Consider the following 20,041-nt stretch of genomic DNA (forward strand, 5'->3'; position numbering starts at 1 on the left):
AACATCGCTCTTGTTTCCTGACGTTTATTAAATGTAATCAATTTGTTTTGTTTTTGACATTTTTATGAAACATTTGGTGTAATGAATACACCAGCCCATATTCAAGAAGTGGCTCAAAACGTAATTTTAATTAATTAATTTTAGTTAAATATTGCTTGTTTGTAGTTTGTATGTTATTATAAATAGAAAAACATTTTTAGCGAGCCATCCACAGAACAAACATTGACGCTTGACAGAATTCCGATAACACATGCCAACCGAAACCGATGACAACTCAAAATCCCTACGTTTTGCCAGACCAAGCCGGCAACGCATGTGTTTCTGGACGATTTCGAGATTTACAAACTACCGAATTCCGGCCGGAGGCACGAAATAGTATATTATACACCAAGGTGGAGAAGTTCATGATCATGATTATAGCCAGAGCTCCAAGATTAGATCCCGAGGCGTGCCGAGGGATGTAAGGCGCGAAGGCTATAAGGGACTTCTCCACCGTGGTTTATATACAATTTTTTTCACTACTAGATACGTTAAAACCCTTTCTAAAAATAATTATTAATTAAATTATTTGTCTGATGCGACGATCCGAGTTCTCATTTTTCAACGGTTGCTATGAAAATTGAAAATCGTCTGTCTACGTTAACCAATGAAATCAACGAAAATCTTTCGTTGCTAGGTGACGGCTGTTCATTATTAAGCACTATAGTCTATTTTTTCCTGGTAGGCGCGTGCGTGCGCATTTACAAAATCCTGCAACGAAATGCGACTTTCCTATTGGTTACTTTATTTTTCTACTTACACTAGAGAAATGTGCAATATTGCAGTTTTCTGTACTGTCACTGTCAATCAGGTCCAAGCTGCCATTTTTGTTTCATCGTGTCTTAGTTTTCCTTTCGTGTTTTGTGTTGTGTCCGTTTATTTATTAAAAAAAACAGTTCTTAGTGGTTAAGAAGTTTTTATATGTCAACAAGATGTCTTAATTTCGATCACCAAATAAATCGCGTAAGTTGGATTTATGCTAACATCAAGTAACAGTTTTTTATTAATGCATATTTATAGTAAATTTCTCACAAGCCGAGAAAGAAATGATCGTTAAAGTATTTCGTGGGATCTCCAAGGATTTTGCCGAGTTAACCAAGACGGCTCAAATGGAAAAAACTGCAGATTATACTGGTATTGATTTCTGAGTTTTTTGTTGTATCACAGCTTAATTACTTTGTGTTGAAGGTTGTGGATTTAAAACCATTCAATGATACTTGGCGGAAGAAAAGAAGTGTGGGCAATTACAGGCACCGAAGAAACCTGATAGGAAATGTATGATTCAATTGGATGAACATCAAAAATATCTCATTCGAAAAACAGTGCACTCATTTTTCTCTGCAAACAGAATTCCTACAATTGATGCTGTGTACAGGGAAGTGCAAAACAATGAAGAAATTTCAAACATCAGTCGTTCTAAGCTTTATAATGTTTTACACGATTTAAAATTCAAGTAAGTACATACATTGTTTTCAATTAACTGTAAACATTGAAATCTATGTTTTATTTCAAATAGCACAAATAACGAAACAGAAAAAGCCTGTTAATAGAAAGAGAAGACATAACTGGCGAAGAAGATATTTACGGGAAATAAAAAAAATACGCCAAGAAGGGAGACCTTTTCTCTTGCAAGATAATGGTTATTATAAATGATTGTAGTCGAAGCAGGCCATGTCCATGTTATGAAATTTTTGCCGCTTTCATGTGAACTGTCAATTTTTGTCGACGTCACTGTAATTTTTTTTAGGTGAAAAGTGCGGTGTTGATTGTTTTGTTTTATTTTTTTTTTAATTGTTTTGTACCCAATTTAACTCCTGTGTGTAAAAAATAAAAAATGTATATATAATATTTGTTATCAATTTTTCCACGAGTTTATTCATAAATTTTTTTGTTTACATTTTACAAATTATACAAAAATTAAATCGTAAACATGAGTTTTAATATGCAACCCCAAATACTGGTCCCCTAGATAATATGCAACCAAAAATACTAACAATTCCTGCATCCTGCTAAAAATCTTAGCTATGTGATTCTACCTTTCGGAGATGCGCACGCACGCGCCTACCAGGAAAAAATAGACTATAGTTATTAATGAAAATTTATTAACCAGGAGGAGAGAAATTCTACTTCTGGGTTCAGTTCGAGAGTCAATAATGACGTCTTCTAAGACTAGTAGTGAAAAAACTATATTAAAAACCATTATCGCATTTTGGGTAGTGGTATGTTAATAGGCACGAATAAAAATAATCATCGTACAGTTAGTCGTTATCTTGAAATAATCAAACGGGCAATAAAAAACGCTAGTCTGCTGATATATCAGTTGCAAAAATACGTACACGATGGTACTTCGAATTAGGAGAGCACTAGTGATGAGAACGTGTTGCTATTTGAAGGATTTTGGCAGAAGCGAGACCATTGAATAGATATCCCTGGTGAAGCTAGAGTCATGCTGGGTAATTATGATCTTAACCCTCCACCACCCGGCGACACGGCAATTTTGCCGGAGTACATACACTATTACGGATATTACTATCAAGTAATAATGCAGTGCTAATTAACATAATTACCGCCGTCTCGCCTCCACATTTTGACTTTGTTGTGTTTTATTATGTTCTTTGTCAGTGTTAAGGAACTTCCTCACGATATGACATAAGTATAATATATAATATACATTTTTGAATTTCAACTACCAATGTGTTACCTAAATCCAGAATTTTTAAATTTTTAAAAAGAGATTGCGGTACTACTCCCGTTGCTGAAATTATAAGTGGTAAAATCGAAATTTTTTCTAAACATCAAAGATTTCTCATAGCAACGAAGAGCTCTAAATATTTATTAATTTTTGTGTTATACGTCTGTGTTATACCGTGCGATCGTTTAAATTATAAATTACAGCGGGCTGTGAATTTTAAATAAGGTTGGCATTACTAACTGTTGTCAATTTGATTTAAAATTTGAATTGTCAAAGTGACGTTTCAAAATTTTTTATTTCCAACAGAACAGTTTTCTTACTGAGAGTTATTTTAAAAACGCTGAACAACAAGAGAATGGCGAATGGAAGTATTCTGTAGAGCACTGCGTTAATGGGTTTCAAAACACATTCCCTAATTTTCCTGTAAATTACCAAAAATGGTCCAACGAATTTATAAATGTGTGGCGAAATTTCTTAATGTTGGGACTGTTGGTCAAAAAGCCGGTAGCGGAGCGCCCAAAAAAAGCATTCCTGAGATTGTGGCAGATGTTTCAGCAAGAATGAAGCGATCTCCTAAAAAGCCTCCCCGCAGGTTAGCCCAAGAGATGGACCTCTCAAACGGAACTCGTCACAAAATATTAAAACAAGATTTAAATCTTCATTCCTATAAAATTACCAATTAAAAGTACCATAAGTAAATATGAGCCGTATAGCCATCCGTCTGAGTTGGCAACGGTGTGATTTTTTGAAAAATGCCCAATGAATTTTTTTATCACTTTTGGTCTCAGCAATCTAGAAAGATTGAAATAATTTGAGCCACTTCAAAAATTAGAACAGGAGTACGTTGTCCCGATGTGTATTATAATTGCGGTCACAAACGGAAGATTGCATGCCGAAACTATTCCACAGGAAACGAGGCATTGAGAATTTCCTCTTTGTTTTTTGTTTTTCGCAAATTTTCTCCATTTTTTTTCATAATTTTTCGGAGCGGTACAATGGAAGCACTTCGTATATATCATTTTCAACTAAATCTGTTCTGAACCCTTTAATGAAAATTTTTCTCGTATAGCTGAAAGAGTTCTAGCTGCACCTTTGGTTGTTTTTAAATTTATTAATACTCACACGAAGAATAATTTACTCAGGGAGTTTGTACGTTCTTCCGGATTAATTTCTCTTTGCTTGTGCTTTAGGTGATCCATTACTCTTACTTTTTAAAGTAAATTTAAAGAGCACACCAGCTATCACTGCCAGTAATGACTTTTACAAACCTTGAGCTAGTTTCAACCGTTAATATCAGTTAAACTGGAGCAATAGCACTATCAATTGTAGTGTTATTTTATGTGGACTTAATTCTGCCCATAAAGAAACTCGTTACCAACATAGTTAAATTTATTATGGCTACATTATTATAATTGGAAATTAATTGGAAAATAGAATTACGCTCCCATAAGGGTGGAAGAGTTTCTCTACGAATAATTATTTTTTGAAGCAGACATATTCCTGAGCAAAATTAGAGAACGATTTTAACAGAGGGGCATGCTATATGTAGATTATCCAAATCACGTTTTTATTAAGACAAATATCTCTATATAGAGCATAATTTCATAGCAAAAATGTTACTGCTTGAAGGATATATTTCAAATTTTACGTGCGCTAGCTACTCCTTCCTCTGCGTAGAATTTAGTGACTTTTATGTCAACCAATCTCTCGCTGGACATAGCATTTTAAGTAGTGGTATTTAACCGTTAATAGACATTAATAATAATACGGCGGTACTAGTTAATGATTATCTTCAAAGAGTGAAATGGGCAATAAAGAATTGATAACGGAAATAAACGAGTCTCAGTTTAGCATTTCTACCTAAAGTTAAAACTACACTATATGTATTTAATACTTCTAAATAAATAAAAGAAATAAATAAATTTAGTAGGTATTTGGTTGTTATTTTGTAAACTATGCGAACCATTCTGAAATGGCATTTTTCTTGCTTCCAATTTAGATTTACTTGCTCTAAAGCAATTATTTCAAACACTAATTATGAATTCCTCTTTATACTTTGTCAAATTCTCATCAAAATAATTCATTTATTGTCGGATTTGTAATTTCTAGTGTTTCTCAAAGACGTACTCTGGATCCTCTGCTTTCAGTTTTTTCTTCCGCTAGTATGACAAATGTTATAATAAAATAAATAAAATGAATTAAGAACGAGGAGATACCAAGTTAAGTTTAGAAGCAAGTGGGAGGGGGCCAATATTGTGTAAAAAAGTAAACATATTTAAAGATGAGACATGTCTCCTCACTCAAAAAATCCAGTACTTACCTACTGAATTCTTTTAAACGTAACTTCTTTCTAGCTTTTAAGAGTTTTCTGATGAACACTTTCTGTAATTCTCAATAAAACTACATTATTCTTTATTGCTTTCATTTCCTTTAAATTAAAACGATTGAATATGGGAACCATAAACGCTATACTCTAATTTATAATTTAAATGATCGTACGGTATTATGTGAATTTGGAACAGCTATATCTAAAAGATATGCTTGCTTTTGTTGTTTATTTAAAATAATATAATAATATACAATTTTTTTCACTACTAAATACGTTAAAACCCTTTCTAAAAATATTTTTCTATAATTGATTCAAAAAATTGAAATTCACGCATAGTTATCTGTGCCTGAAGTGGGTCATTTTCTGACGTGTATTTTTTTTTGCATTGTCAGTAAGATCGAAACCATAGAAACCATACCAAACAGTGTGTCAAATGCAATTTCACGCATACGACTATTTCTGTTTTTCATTTCACGCACTGTTTTTTATTAGTTACCTAGCAACATGGTCACTGCATTGAAACTTCAGAGTTCCTTCAAAAATTTGAATTTTTAATTTCAATTTTTTGAATCAATTATAGAAAAAATATTGTTTATATTTCGTGCGCGAAGATGTTTTTGTGCATGAAAAGGTCTTTTACGCCGAGACGAAGGTCGAGGCAGTATAAGCCTTTGACAAAAAACACTCTCTTCGCGCACTTAATATAAAAATAGCCATTATATATTAATTCATAGATTTATTTCTCAGAAAAAATTCGTGAAGATTTTTTTTCCGGGTTTACTAGACTCTGTTTCCCACCCCATTTATCTGTTTGCTTGTACATTGAAGAAACTTTATAATGTTTGTGTGATCATTACTACAGTCACACTACTTTCAAAAGGAGCAACAGTTAACTGCGACCTTCATAGTTGCAAAGTTTATAAGTCGATATTTATCACTTTAAATTTAAATAATCACATCTGAGCAAGATTGCATCGCCAAGAGTTATTTTGATGCAGGTTTATCATTTATTCTTGCCCGTGAAACCATTGTAAAAGGAAAATGACCACGTACCAAAATTGATAAAATCGTACTAGGCTATTAAAAAGCTTTTTTAAATTTAATAGTGGAAATGAAATACAAGTTAACTTCTTAAGATAATAATTTTACTGTATTAGTTTTCAGAAACTGGAGGACTAAAGTGATATAAACTATAAAAATGTTATATTCTAGTTAAGCTAAAAATTAAAAGTTACTTGAGAAGATCCGTCGTAAAATAGTACACTTGTGTTTTCTGTTTTCTTTTACATTCTGTGAACCGTATACATCTTGTGAAGCATACCCTTGTCATTCTGCAGCAACACTTGCGGACTGTCAAATTCCACAATGTTACCTTTGTCCAACACCATTACCTTGTCACAATCTTTGATAAAATCTAACTTGTGTGTTATCATAATAACGGTGGAACGGGAAAAATGCGTTTTTATTATTTCTTGAATTTTAGTTTCAATTTCTGAATCCACATTTGCCGTAACTTCGTCCAAAATAACTAGTTTGTTGCTCTCAATGACGGCTCTACCGAGACAGATCAGTTGTTTCTGTCCCATACTTAAACTGCAATCGTCACTGCTGATTTTATGTTCCAAATTACAGAAGAGATTTTCCAAATTAATGGTTTTGATTATGTTCCAGACTTGTTCGTCTGCGTATCTTCCTAGGGGATCTATGTTTTCACGTATCGTTCCAGTGAACAAAAATGGATTTTGGGGAACTATCGAAATATTCTTCCTAACAAGGTTCAAAGGAAGAGTTGCAATGTCTACATCGTCGAAATATATCTTTCCTTGTGGTTTGTAAAGTCTTAATAAAGTTGAAAATAGAGAAGTCTTTCCTGCACCAGTCCTTCCAATCACGCCAATTTTTTCTCCAGATATTATGGAAAAATTTATATCGTTTAATACGAACTTGGCGTCATTCTTGTAGGAAAACTCCATCTTTTCGAATCTTATGTCACCAGTTTTAGGCCAACTTTCTACAAGGATTCCATTTTTAAGTTCTTGTTTTTGTTTTGTATATTCTAGGAGTCTGTTGACTGCCGTCATTTCAGTTTCGAGCTTGGCCCACCTGCGAAAGCCCAATTCTTGGACTTGGACTAACATAAAACTTTGTGAAATTACAAGACCGATGTTGCCAACAGATGTCTCTGAAATTTAAAAAGTAACTATTTGCGCTTAAGTTGATGGCATAATATACCATCACCGAAAAGTAACAACACAACAATCACGATTGCAATGAAGACAGTGCTGAAGATGTGTACAACAAATCCATTGGCATGGGTACAACATATGTACATGTAAGATGCTGAAGTGTACAGGTCTAGGTGTCTGTCAAATTCGTCACATAGAACACGTTCCGCATTTGAAGCTCTGACAGTTGGAAGTCCTTCAAAGGTTGCATTCATGTGACCAACGAATGGACTCCGAGCTAGGTACGGTTATTACAGTTACGAACGTGTTGACTTGGTTATGACAACTTACTTGAAATTTCTAGCTGTTTCAACGCTCTCCCTGTTCTCAAGTAGATGTAGGTTGTTGTGGCCATCACCATACAAAATACTACAGACGGTAAAATCAATTTCATATTGACTGTTGCTATTAATATTGTTATTCCGACGGCTTGTACAAATGACTGAAAAAGCAGGTGTATAGTAAGAGAAATGTGACAAGACCAGACTCACTTCGATGACGTTGAAAAGAGAAATAGAAACTTTTTCGTCAACGTAGAGCAAATCTTCGGAGAATCTATTTAGAATATTTCCTACAAAATGATTGTCGAAAAATGGCATGGGCGCGTCAATAACTTTTGTGGCAACTAGTTTATGGATGCTGTACGACGCTTTCTTGGCCATGAGAAAAAATGCAATCGCTCTTAAAATCGTCAAGATCGCTGTTGACATCAGAACGACAGGAAAGATATAAATCATGAGGTGGCGCTTTTGGTTAATATTTTCGAATTTTTCACTGTTCGTCATGTTGTGATGTGTATAATTTAGAAGGTTGTGTTCTATATTTATCCTGAAAGAAAAGAAGAGTAGTTCGTTATACAAGTTAAATTGCAACTAACCATTTAGCTTCCAGCTTATGTACTGATGTCTTTGATAATTGTGCACCAATGAATAGTACACAAGTTAACGAAATCATTATTATCCCTCCACCATGACCAGAATATTTCTTGTACGTTCCTAATTTAACTCTTGCAAGTGCTTTCTTTTCTTGGTAAATTTTCTGTGCACAGTCCCCTTTCGCAATTAAGGCATCATTTTCGCTCGCATTGTCAGAATCGTCACCACCATCTTGACACGCTCCCCAATTGGGAACTGTACCATCAAAAGCCCTTCCGAAATTTGATTTTTCTTGTTTAGGTATTGTGCGCCGCAAAACTGTTGAGCCATTGCTCACGACAATGACAGTGTCGCTGGCATCAATATGTTTCTGGTTTTTACTGACCATAAGGACTAGTTTGTCTTTTAAAAATGTTTTTACGCACTTTTCAAATATAGAGTTTGCAACCAGTACATCTAAACTTGATAAACAATCATCTAGCAAGTAAATGTCGCTATCTCTGTAAATGGCTCGTGCTAGATTTATTCTGTTTTGCTGTCCTCCGCTCAGGTTGTTTCCTCTGTCCATCACTATGGTATTGTCACCTTCATCGAAGCATTGTAAATCCTCGAAGAGCGCACACAAATTGAGAACTTTTAGGTAACGTTCCTCATCATAATCTTCTCCAAATAAAATATTTTGTTTGATTGTGGAGGGAAAGAGCCATGGTTCCTGCGAAGCATAAGATATACTACCATTGACTGTCACTTCGCCTTCGACAGAATGATGTTCTTTCATGATGACCTTCAGAAGCAAAGTTTTGCCACTTCCTACGGATCCAGTTATAACACTCAATCCTTTACCCAACGTCAAGTCTATGTTCTTTATTATTCTCTGATTTTTTTCATAAATATTTACGTTTGAAAGATTTATTTCTGGGGTGGATATAGACTTGTCACTCTTGTCAGTATCTCGATTACATAATTGCTCCATCGAATCCAGAAAATTTCCAATTCGTTTGAACACAGCAATAAGGTTTCCGGTCTCGTGAATGCCTCTTGGTATGCTAATTTTCAAAGCCGCAGACATTACGTTAAGGCTATCCGTCAAAAGAAATAATGTTCCAGCGTTGATTTGGTCTCCAGCGAAAATTGAACATATAATGAATAAATACCAGGTTGCATTAAGAAAATAGTCGGACAGTGTAAATTTTGTAAATAGCAACAAGAAAATTTTGTAGGTGTAACAAACTTCTTCTCTAAAATACAAAGATGAAATGTAATGGAGTTGTTGTTATAAGTAGCACAAATTTGTATTATTTACTTTCTACATTTGATTATTTTTCCTTTAAATACGTCACCCCACACGTTACATTTTAATATTTTAATGCCATTTAATATTTCCTTAGTGACTTGATACCGTTCATCAGTTTTCTTTAGAAGTCTTGTCTTTAGTGATACGAGTAGTGACGCCAAATACACTAAAATCACGTTGAATAATAATTCATCACCAGGTTCCCAGGTTCGTTACGAATACCTTGCATTGAAATTACAATGGTGAATACAGAAACGAATATAATCACTAACCATCCCACTTCGGTATAGAGCACGTAACACACCACCAAAAATTGTACGAAACAATTAAACATATAAGTGACGAATGAAATGGAATGTTCGAATTCGTTGACATCTTTTGTGGTCAGAGTGATTATCTTGCCCACTGACGTCCTTTCAAGTTGAGACGAGCTCATCTTCAAAACTTTTCTATAAATAAGAGAAGTGAAAGCTGTACGCATTTTGATAGCGAAAATTCTGATCCTCAATTGCAAATTGTCACTATACAAATGACCGACTAAAAGTACCATAAGTAAATATGAGCCGTATAGCCATCCGTCTGAGTTGGCAACGGTGTGATTTTTTGAAAAATGCCCAACGAATTTTTTTATCACTTTTGGTCTCAGCAATCTAGAAAGATTGAAATAATTTGAGCCACTTCAAAAATTAGAACAGGAGTACGTTGTCCCGATGTGTATTATAATTGCGGTCACAAACGGAAGATATTGCATGCCGAAACTATTCCACAGGAAACGGGACATTGAGAATTTCCTCTTTGTTTTTTGTTTTTTGCAAATTTTCTCCATTTTTTTCCCCAATTTTTCGGAGCGGTACAATGGAAGCACTTCGTATATATCATTTTCAACTAAATCTGTTCTGAACCCTTTAATGAAAATTTTTCTCGTATAGCTGAAAGAGTTCTAGCTGCACCTTTGGTTGTTTTTAAATTTATTAATACTCACACGAAGAATAATTTACTCAGGGAGTTTGTACGTTCTTCCGGATTAATTTCTCTTTGCTTGTGCTTTAGGTGATCCATTACTCTTACTTTTTAAAGTAAATTTAAAGAGCACACCAGCTATCACTGCCAGTAATGACTTTTACAAACCTTGAGCTAGTTTCAACCGTTAATATCAGTTAAACTGGAGCAATAGCACTATCAATTGTAGTGTTATTTTATGTGGACTTAATTCTGCCCATAAAGAAACTCGTTACCAACGTAGTTAAATTTATTATGGGTACATTATTATAATTGGAAATTAATTGGAAAATAGAATCACGCTCCCATAAGGGTGGAAGAGTTTCTCTACGAATAATTATTTTTTGAAGCAGACATATTCCTGAGCAAAATTAGAGAAAGATTTTAACAGAGGGGCATGCTATATGTAGATTATCCAAATCACGTTTTTATTCAGACAAATATCTCTATATAGAGCATAATTTCATAGCAAAAATGTTACTGCTTGAAGGATATATTTCAAATTTTACGTGCGCTAGCTACTCCTTCCTCTGCGTAGAATTTAGTGACTTTTATGTCAACCAATCTCTCGCTGGACAAACTATAGCATTTTAAGTAGTGGTATTTAACTGTTAATAGACATTAATAAAAATAATGGCGGTACTAGTTAATGATTATCTTCAAAGAGTGAAATAAAGAATTGATAACGGAAATAAACGAGTCTCAGTTTAGCATTTCTACCTAAAGTTAAAACTACACTATATGTATTTAATACTTCTAAATAAATAAAAGAAATAAATAAATTTAGTAGGTATTTGGTTGTTATTTTGTAAACTATGCGAACCATTCTGAAATGGCATTTTTCTTGCTTCCAATTTAGATCTACTTGCTCTAAAGCAATTATTTCAAACACTAATTCTGTGGCGGTCGTGAAAAAGTAGTTAAGTCAAATAATTTCAAAAATGAGTTAACGATGTTTACACCTTAATAATAAATCATGGAGTTAAATAATTCAGATTTTCACAGTTTAAAATTTACTTAAATTGAAAGCAAGTACAGGTAGAAAGAAGTTTCTATTTAATTACAGGATTTTAGGAATGATGTGGAATTTTGAATCGTTGCCCTGAAAAATTAACATTTTCGAGTTACCTACTTTTTCACGACTGCCACAGAATTATGAATTCCTCTTTATGCTTTGTCAAATTCTCATCAAAATAATTCATTTATTGTCGGATTTGTAATTTCTAGTGTTTCTCAAAGACGTACTCTGGATCCTCTGCTTTCAGTTTTTTCTTCCGCTGGTATGACAAATGTTATAATACTCAAATGTACGAGTAATTACACATGGTTGTTTCAGAAATCTCCGAGATAAAATGAATTAAGAACGAGGAGATACCAAGTTAAGTTTAGTAGCAAGTGGGAGGGGGCCAATATTGTGTAAAAAAGTAAACATATTTAAAGATGAGACATGTCTCCTCACTCAAAAAACCCAGTACTTACCTACTGAATTCTTTTAAACGTACCTTCTTTCTAGCTTTTAAGAGTTTTCTGATGAACACATTTTCCCAAATATAAAACTTAACGAGTCTGATGGCACCCAGCAGATGACACAAAAGTACAAGAAGACAGTAAGTATGTAAGTTACGTAAACTAAGGCGTTTTGGGAATCGTTCACATCTCGAGTCATCAGCGTGACTATTTCGCCAATTGAATTAGTTTCAAATTGCGATAAACTCATTTTTAGGAGTTTTCTATAAATCATAAAGATGAACGCGGATCATATTCTGAGTGCGAAAGTACTGATTCTTAACTTAAAGATGACTCCATACAAAAATTCGGAAAAAACTATCAGCACAAAGCACGCGTAATAGTTACTAGCAGGGGGTCAATTCTTCAATTTCGATTAGTTTATGTCGTACACGACATATCTCGAACGGTTGTTGTCGCACAGTACAAATATTTTCTATTCTTGAATACCATGCGAAAAACATTTGTCGCATACGGAATATTGGCGAGTGGTCTATTTGACAACATGACAATTTATGAATTAATTTGACAAAATATTTTACAAAAACTTGTAATTTTATACTTTCATGCTCGCCCAACAAATGGAGCTTTTAAAAATTGAATGCGTAAATTTTGTTCCCCCGTTCCACGCGTTGTTTACTTTCTGTGTTTTCGATTTGTCTGTTTGCGATGGCAGAATTAAAAAAGAAGTCACAATATGTCAGCAATGCTCCAAATAGGTAATTGGTAGAATTACTACAAAATGAACCGGATCATTATCAGGGAAATTCTTACCCAGGTTCACATACAAAGAAGGGCAAAAAAAAATGTCCATAGTCGAAGAGCGGGTTTGTGGATGAATAAAAAGTTCCACAATACTTATCACATTTTCTGCTAAATTTTTCGTTCGTCGTTTTAAAAGGACTTTGCCCGCGATAAAACTGTCGCCGCTCTCTTTCAAAATCTTCAAAGGGTACAATAGTACACTTCTATTCACTGAAAAAGCATAGGTACATTTACATTTTGCTTGTGTAAACTAGATTTAGGTAGGTACCATTACCTGATATCACTGTCATGTCAGTGACAGGTAATTGAAATAATTCGATCTCAGACAGTAAAAGTGTATTTAATGCCCCCTCTAATGTTACTGTTATCAACATTATTCTTTATTTTCAAGGTTCATTGTTGGTTCTTTTAAGTCTGGTATAATCAAAATTCGTTTGTAAATTCTTACCTGATAACTTAATATGGGTAAACATGGAAACAAACATCAAGTAAATTTACACAGTCAAAAAATCGCAAAAATCTCTCTCAAGACTTGTATGCTTTTTCCGTGAACAGCAGTGTATATTATGCACCGATGGAGTAAAGTTGTTGATTTTTACCCGAGGTGCAGTTTGCAGCCCGAGGGTTCTACAAAGCACTGAGGTAATTTATTTTTGACACCAGAGTATATTAGGTACTATTATTAATTGTAAATTGTCAAATATTCAAAACATGTCAACAAAAAGTCAACTTAACCTCATTTCCGCTTTCGAAGTCCTGTTTTGTTGTTCCTTCCTTTCTTGATCTATTTATTTTTAAAAGAAAAGCATTTTCCAAAGCTAGATAATTTCCGGTGGTGTTACAAAGGAATTGTCTTTATCTGTTTCTATATTGAAAACCAGCATAATTTTATAACCTCGCAAATATTTTAGAAGTAATTGTTAAAATGGTCTTCGCACTTGAATAAAATAAGTTCCTTATGATGCCTTATTACCGCAACAGGCAACGGTGTAAAAAGAGACGAGGAATGGACATTATAGCGTTCAAGCTTGCAAAGAAGAATTTTTAGCCAAGTACCTGAACCAAAATGTTTTAGAAAAGTCCCTCGCAGCTCACATACATCGAATTGTTAATCACTTTGTTACTACTGGTAGTGTTGAAAAGGGGAAATCGTTAGGTCGTCCCAAAGTGATGGAAAATGTAATTGAAAATATACGAGATAATTTAGAAGCACATCCGAGAACTTACTAGACTGTCTCTTCAAATTGCAGTACATGCCATAAAATTGTTGGAGGAGAACTTGCATTTACATCCATACTTTTCTGTGTTCAGCTATGTGAAAAGTGAAGTGTATAAATGAGAAATTAATAATTTAAATGAGTTAATAAAAGAGATTACCATCTGTTGTTGTAACATCAATGAACAGATGTTACAAAATATTTTTGAAAACAAGAGAGTGAAAAGATATTCAGAGCAAAATGGAGGACACTTCGAACTATTCCTTTAATTTTCATTGTTACTTGTTTAACTGAATCACTGATGTTATTCACCTTCTTAAGTGTTTAATAAATACGTAATTTGTTGAGAGTGCTGAGACTTATCAATAATGCATTTCATTAATTTATTTTTATTTAATTGTTTTTTATAAGCATCAATTTTGTCAAGAAATAGGCAATAGGCAACCAGTAAAACTAATTTGTTCTGGGGTTGCATATCGTAGATCAGACTAATATTATTCGATTCCTGGTGAAAGAGTCGGCCCACTTTCAAAGCCTACTTCGATGCCACAATCATTTATAGACACTCTGCGAGAGTGTTTCCAAGGTCTAAGGCGGGTTCAATGGGGTTGATGTCCCGAGATCGTGCAGGTAGCTTAAAATTTTGAATTTCCTGCAAATCTAAGGTTTCCAAAATCAATCGTATCCTGTGAAGACGAGCGTTATCATTCACATATCGAGGATATCCTTAACTTTTTTGGGGCAGTGTATTATCTGTTTTATCCTCTGTACGGTGCTCTTCGCGATGTTATAATACTGGGCTTCCTTCCGGATCGACCACTCTTCTTCTGAATTGGAAAGAATGAGTATTTTCGCGTTTTTGGTTAGATTAGGCATTTTGTTTGTCAAAATTGAGATTTCAATTTTTCACTAAAGGCAAATTTCGGCGGTTTAACCACGTATAACTATGGTTGTAACAGTCCTCTGGTGTATCGGTATCGTCGTAGGTCAACAGCTGCAGCACTTCCCGGGTTCGGGCCTTACGTTGGGGATCTCGTCGTAACCTCCTGGTGACGTATCGGTCCTCTCGCTGGACGGTACTGGTGACGATATGCTTTGGGATGGTTGGGAAGGGTTCGATTTCGATGCAACGCAGTGAGGAAAACACAATTTATTATTATTATTCAATAAATAAATAAAGAAATAACAAGAAGGGGTTGAGTGCGGGGGTGAGGGGATGACGTTCGTCCGACTCGTCCACCTGGGGAGCGTTCCGGAGCGGAGCTACTCAACGTCCGGGTAGTAGATGTTCCGAGGGCGCTGTCTAATTGGAGCCAAGAGTGAATGTCCGTCCAGCTTGTCCGCCGGGAGAGCTTGTAGCGCAGACCTATACAACGTCCCTAGGGCGCTTTCTGTTGGGATCTGGAGAATAGTCTTAGCTCTTCTGCAATTTATACGGTCTGACGATGGAAGAGATGGGTATGAAAATTTTCACAATTCTAATGTCGCGGCAAGTTTGCTAATATTGTTTCATTGCAGCGGCAAGGAGGCCGACTACAAGAGCCGTGTGAGTTTCCAGAAAGTGCTAACATCTTGTCTTCAACTTCTGTCTACATAAATGAGTAATTTTCGAAACCAACGACCTCAATGTGTAATCAAGAAGACAAGGAAAATGTGGGGTACTTATGGAAATTTTGACAATGTCAATGTTGCGGCAAGTCTGCTAATACAGGGTGTTTTCGAAGTTGAGGCGTTCCTTGTAACAGGAGATACTATACATTATTCTTAAGAATTTTAGCCTAAATCTTCTTAGTAAAATGTTTGTATTAACGGACATAATTGATTGTATATTTTTATTGTTTTCTAAAATTTTGAGTCCGGTCCTGTCTATTTCGCCACTGTACTAGATTAATAACTGACGAGGCCCAGGATGGTGTCTTTCCGGAAATCGCTTTGCGTACTTTCTGGACGCCGTAGCTGTATTCTGATAATATCGCGCATACATTAGCAACATATCTGTGAGCTCATTATTTTCGTAATGATAAAGCAATTCCGACTAATTAGGTGACAACTCTGACAGTATTGAGATACCCGCTTTTGAATTCAAACTAACCGCCAATAAAAGCTATAGAAGTACCGGTGGGTACCGTCGGCGACCGCTTGGGGGCGGGGGTGAGAGTCGACAGGGAATGAACGGCCATGTTTTTTTTGGAGACACTTTTGGTCTTGACTGTAGAGTAGTACAGAAGTACGGTGTATTTGTCTGTTTTCAAATTGTGCGATTTTAGTTTTTTTTTTTATTATTGAACTGTGCTAAATGTTGCTGTCCAGCTTCTGTTTTTGGACTAGGTATGTGTTTGGGGTACTAAAATTATCACTGTTTCGCGCGAAATGTAGTTTAACAATAATAAGACACAAATGGGTCGCACGTGGGTTTGTGATATTTTCGCCATGTTTTACAAAATCCACAATTATCTCGACCATCCCCATGTATTACGCTTTTAACATTTATAAGCTTGCGAAGGAGCGTAAGGCAGCTTGGTTATAGCTTTGACAATTTTATAAAATTGTACCGATCACGTTTTCTTTTGTTGTCAAATCAGGTTTTACAAATCACTAACTTTCCTAAAAGAGAAGAACACCAAGTTTTAGCGTGGGTCTGTGGCTTTCACTTTTATAAGCGCACTCCCTCATTTTTGATCCCCTTTTAATTATTCCGAGTGACGCTTTTGGTGTGATAAGTACCTAGTTATTATTCAACACTTTAATTAAAATTTCAAAGTTTCCACTTTCCATCCCGGTAGCAACCAATTGTGTTTATATTTCAGGTGCCTTCGTGGGTTTTTCCTTAGCTAGGGATCTACTACATTTCGTTATTTCCACCACTTAGTCCCGGGGGCCCCCCATATTATTCAGGGCGCCCCTTTGTCGATAAACCGGCTCAACTAAGCTAGGGTCTACAGGACTGTTTTTTTTTTTATTTTCAGGTACCTATGTGTTATTGGTTGTTACCACTTTTCCATCCCAAACTGAACGTGTTCTTAGATCAGTCCGTCAACAAAGTTTTGTCGCGGTTTTCGTTTGCATTTTCCAGTTACTTACATGTCAATTCTTCCTTATCGCGAGGGTCTCTCTCTGTTTGAGGGGTTTAGTTTCTCCTAACATCCCATCGTTGAACACGACCCCGCGACCCCTCGTTTAACATGGTGCGCCCCAAGAGAGACCCGAAAACCATAACGCTTGGCGGGGCTTGCGGAATGCTGGTCCGCAACGTCGCTCATAGTGTAAGTTGAATGCGAGTTCCTAGGCACAAAACTTCCGGAATGGTGATCTGTTCCCTAAGTTTTGGGTACTTGACAAGAGTCGTTTGTTTTTGCTTTGAAATAGTCATATTCAACTCAACCGCTGAACTTAGAGTAGCAAAATTGTTGACTTAACGTAAAGCAGCTAGGACCTTTTCCTTTGGCACTAAATCACGGGTAGGCTGGAAATGCTAAAGTTATAAGGATAGGGTGCCACAGACCATTGGACCACACACAAGCCACTCACTCCTTCAATAGCGTATCAGTCGTACATTGTAAATTAACTTGGAAAAGAGAAAAACATGCTAAAGTTCTCGTCTAGTGCCCGCTCCCGCTCGAACGGTTCGAAGTAACTGTTTTGTTTGTAATGTACATGACCCTTCTGTTTTTTTCTCTGAATTTTGAATTGTGTTGTTTATGAAATCAGGTTTGCTCAATTTTCAATAACTGTCCCGTCCACGTTGTCACTTCGGACTTGTTCGTATTTTCAGGAGAGGTTTTTAGCGGAGCCTCATTCGGGGGTCCAGGAGAATGGCCAGGGCTCACCATTCTCCCTAGAGTTCTAAATGAGTAGTCTTCTCCCATTTGGGGAAGCTTGGGTGCCCTCTCCCGAGACGTTTTATTATACATTAATCCCGGTGTTAACAAAATCATAACATTGAATAAATAGCTGGTTATAATTATTGTGTTGTTTTATTTGCACTCTTCTGTGTGGTTCACAAACTCTGTTGGAACGAACCTGGTAATGTTTAATTTGTATAAAAAAAAAACACAACGTAGGGAAATTAACGAGGTACGATCACGCGCTCTTGGCCATTTTTGAATTTCGCGGGTTTTATTTTCATTGCGTATGTTGGTAGAAAAAAAAATGAGATGGCCGCTTGGTGGGAATTTTGAATTACCCACTTGGTTCATCACAGTATTTTTGATTAACGTCCATGCTAATTTGATTTTTTTTTGTCAATTCTTATTTCTAACAAATCAGCGCAAATTTGAACAGGACCGGTTTAAAAAATTTCAAAAAAATTAACTTATTGTATCTTCATTGCCGTACACATTTTACTAAGATAATTTTGGCTAAAACTCTTTAGAACAACAAATACTATCACATGTTAAAAGGAACACCTCAACTTCGAAAACACCCTGTATTATTTCGTTGCAGTGGCAAGGAAGGCCGACTACAAGAGCTGTGTGAGTTTCCAGAAGGTGCTAACATCTTGTCTTCAACTTCTGTCTACATAAATGAAGAATTTTCGAAACCAACGACCTCAACGTGTAATTAAGAAGACAAGGAAAGTGCGGGGTATGAAAATTTTGACAATGCCAGTGTCGCGGCAAGTTTGCTAATGCTATTTCATTGCAGCGGCAAGGAAAGCCGACTACAAGAGATTTATGAGTTTCCAGAAAGTGCCCCTACAACTTGTCTTCAACTTCTGTCTACATAAATATATTTTTTGCGCGATTGTACTCTATTTGGTTGTTTACCACGTCTGTTTCCAAGATGGTAAGCTCTGTTTACTCGTTGCTAACGATAAACTCGATGGTAAGTAATTTTTGATGTTCTAGAACGGTAAGTAAAGTTTATTCAAAATTAATCGATTATTACAATAATTTTTACGTAGACGGAAGTTGAAGACAAGATGTGGGGGCACTTTCTGGAAACTCATAAAGCTCTTGTAGTCGGCTTTCCTTGGCGCTGCAATGAAATAGCATTAGCAAACTTGCCGCGACATTGGCATTGTAAAAATTTTCATACCCCGCATTTTCCTTGTCTTCTTGATTAGGTACACATTGAGGTTGTTGGTTTCGAAAATAATTCTTCATTTATGTAGACAGAAGTTGAAGACAAGATGTTAGCACTTTCTGGAAACTCACACGGCTCTTGTAGTCGGCTTTCCTTGTTGCTGCAATGAAATAGCATTAGCAAACTTGCCGCGACATTGGCATTGTCAAAATTTTCATACCCCGCATTTTCCTTGTCTTCTTGATTACACACTGAGATCGTTGGTTTCGAATATTCTTCATTTATGTAGACGGAAGTTGAAGACAAGATGTTAGCACTTTCTGGAAACTCACACGGCTCTTGTAGTTGGCCTACCTTGCCGCTGGAATGAAACAATTTTAGTAACAGACTTGCCGCGACATTAGAATTGTCAAAATGTTCATACCCCGGATTTTCCTTGTCTTCTTAATTTCATATTGAGTTCGCTGGTTTCGAAAATTCTTGATTTATGTAGACAGAAGTTGAAGACAAGATGTTAGCACTTTTTGGAAACTCACACGGCTCTTGTGGTCGGCATTCCTTGCCGCTGCAATGAAATAATATTAGTGAACTTGCCGCGACATTAGATCAAAATTTTCATACCACACATTTTCCTTGTCTTCTTAATTACACGTTGAGGTCGTTAGTTTCAAAAATTCTTTATTTGTGACGCACCCCACATTCAAAGTTTCTTCTACAATATCCACTTCGTTTTCGGAATCGCTAATATCACTCATTTTACTGTTTGTTTTTCAACACAACTGGCGATATTTGCGCACAAAAACTGCAATGGCGGTAGTTGTTTGCAGATTGCCTTAGAAACGCGATACAAAAATCGACATTGTGGCAACACGATGTGAACGGCGTCGTATCGCATTGCATTCTAGTTAGGAATGTTTTGTAATAAATATTCAATCGCGCAAAAAATCTCATAAGCATGACGAACGTTAATGACAATGTACGGATCTCAGACAATATTGGAGTCGTCGCAAGCTCCTCCTCCAAACAATTGTCTTCGATCCGTACATTGTCATTACCGTTCTTTATACTTAATATA

The 20,041-nt window shown here is 35.8% G+C and overlaps 2 long non-coding RNA genes across 2 annotated transcripts; one reads left to right on the top strand and one right to left on the bottom strand.

Annotated features, from left to right (window-relative positions):
• Positions 1-704: 704 nt before the first annotated feature.
• Positions 705-1,968, top strand: LOC138126791 (uncharacterized). The gene is made up of 4 exons (XR_011157958.1): positions 705-1,002; positions 1,060-1,173; positions 1,228-1,492; positions 1,556-1,968. It is a non-coding gene; the product is annotated as an uncharacterized lncRNA (long non-coding RNA).
• Positions 1,969-18,683: 16,715 nt separating this feature from the next.
• Positions 18,684-20,041, bottom strand: LOC138126676 (uncharacterized). Its single transcript, XR_011157916.1, has 4 exons — positions 19,588-20,041; positions 19,187-19,531; positions 18,979-19,126; positions 18,684-18,918 (listed from the first exon to the last, which is right to left on the bottom strand). It is a non-coding gene; the product is annotated as an uncharacterized lncRNA (long non-coding RNA).

The sequence above is a fragment of the Tenebrio molitor genome, chromosome 3 (genome assembly GCF_963966145.1).
Source record: "Tenebrio molitor chromosome 3, icTenMoli1.1, whole genome shotgun sequence".
In the NCBI taxonomy this organism is placed as follows: Eukaryota; Metazoa; Arthropoda; class Insecta; order Coleoptera; family Tenebrionidae; genus Tenebrio; species Tenebrio molitor.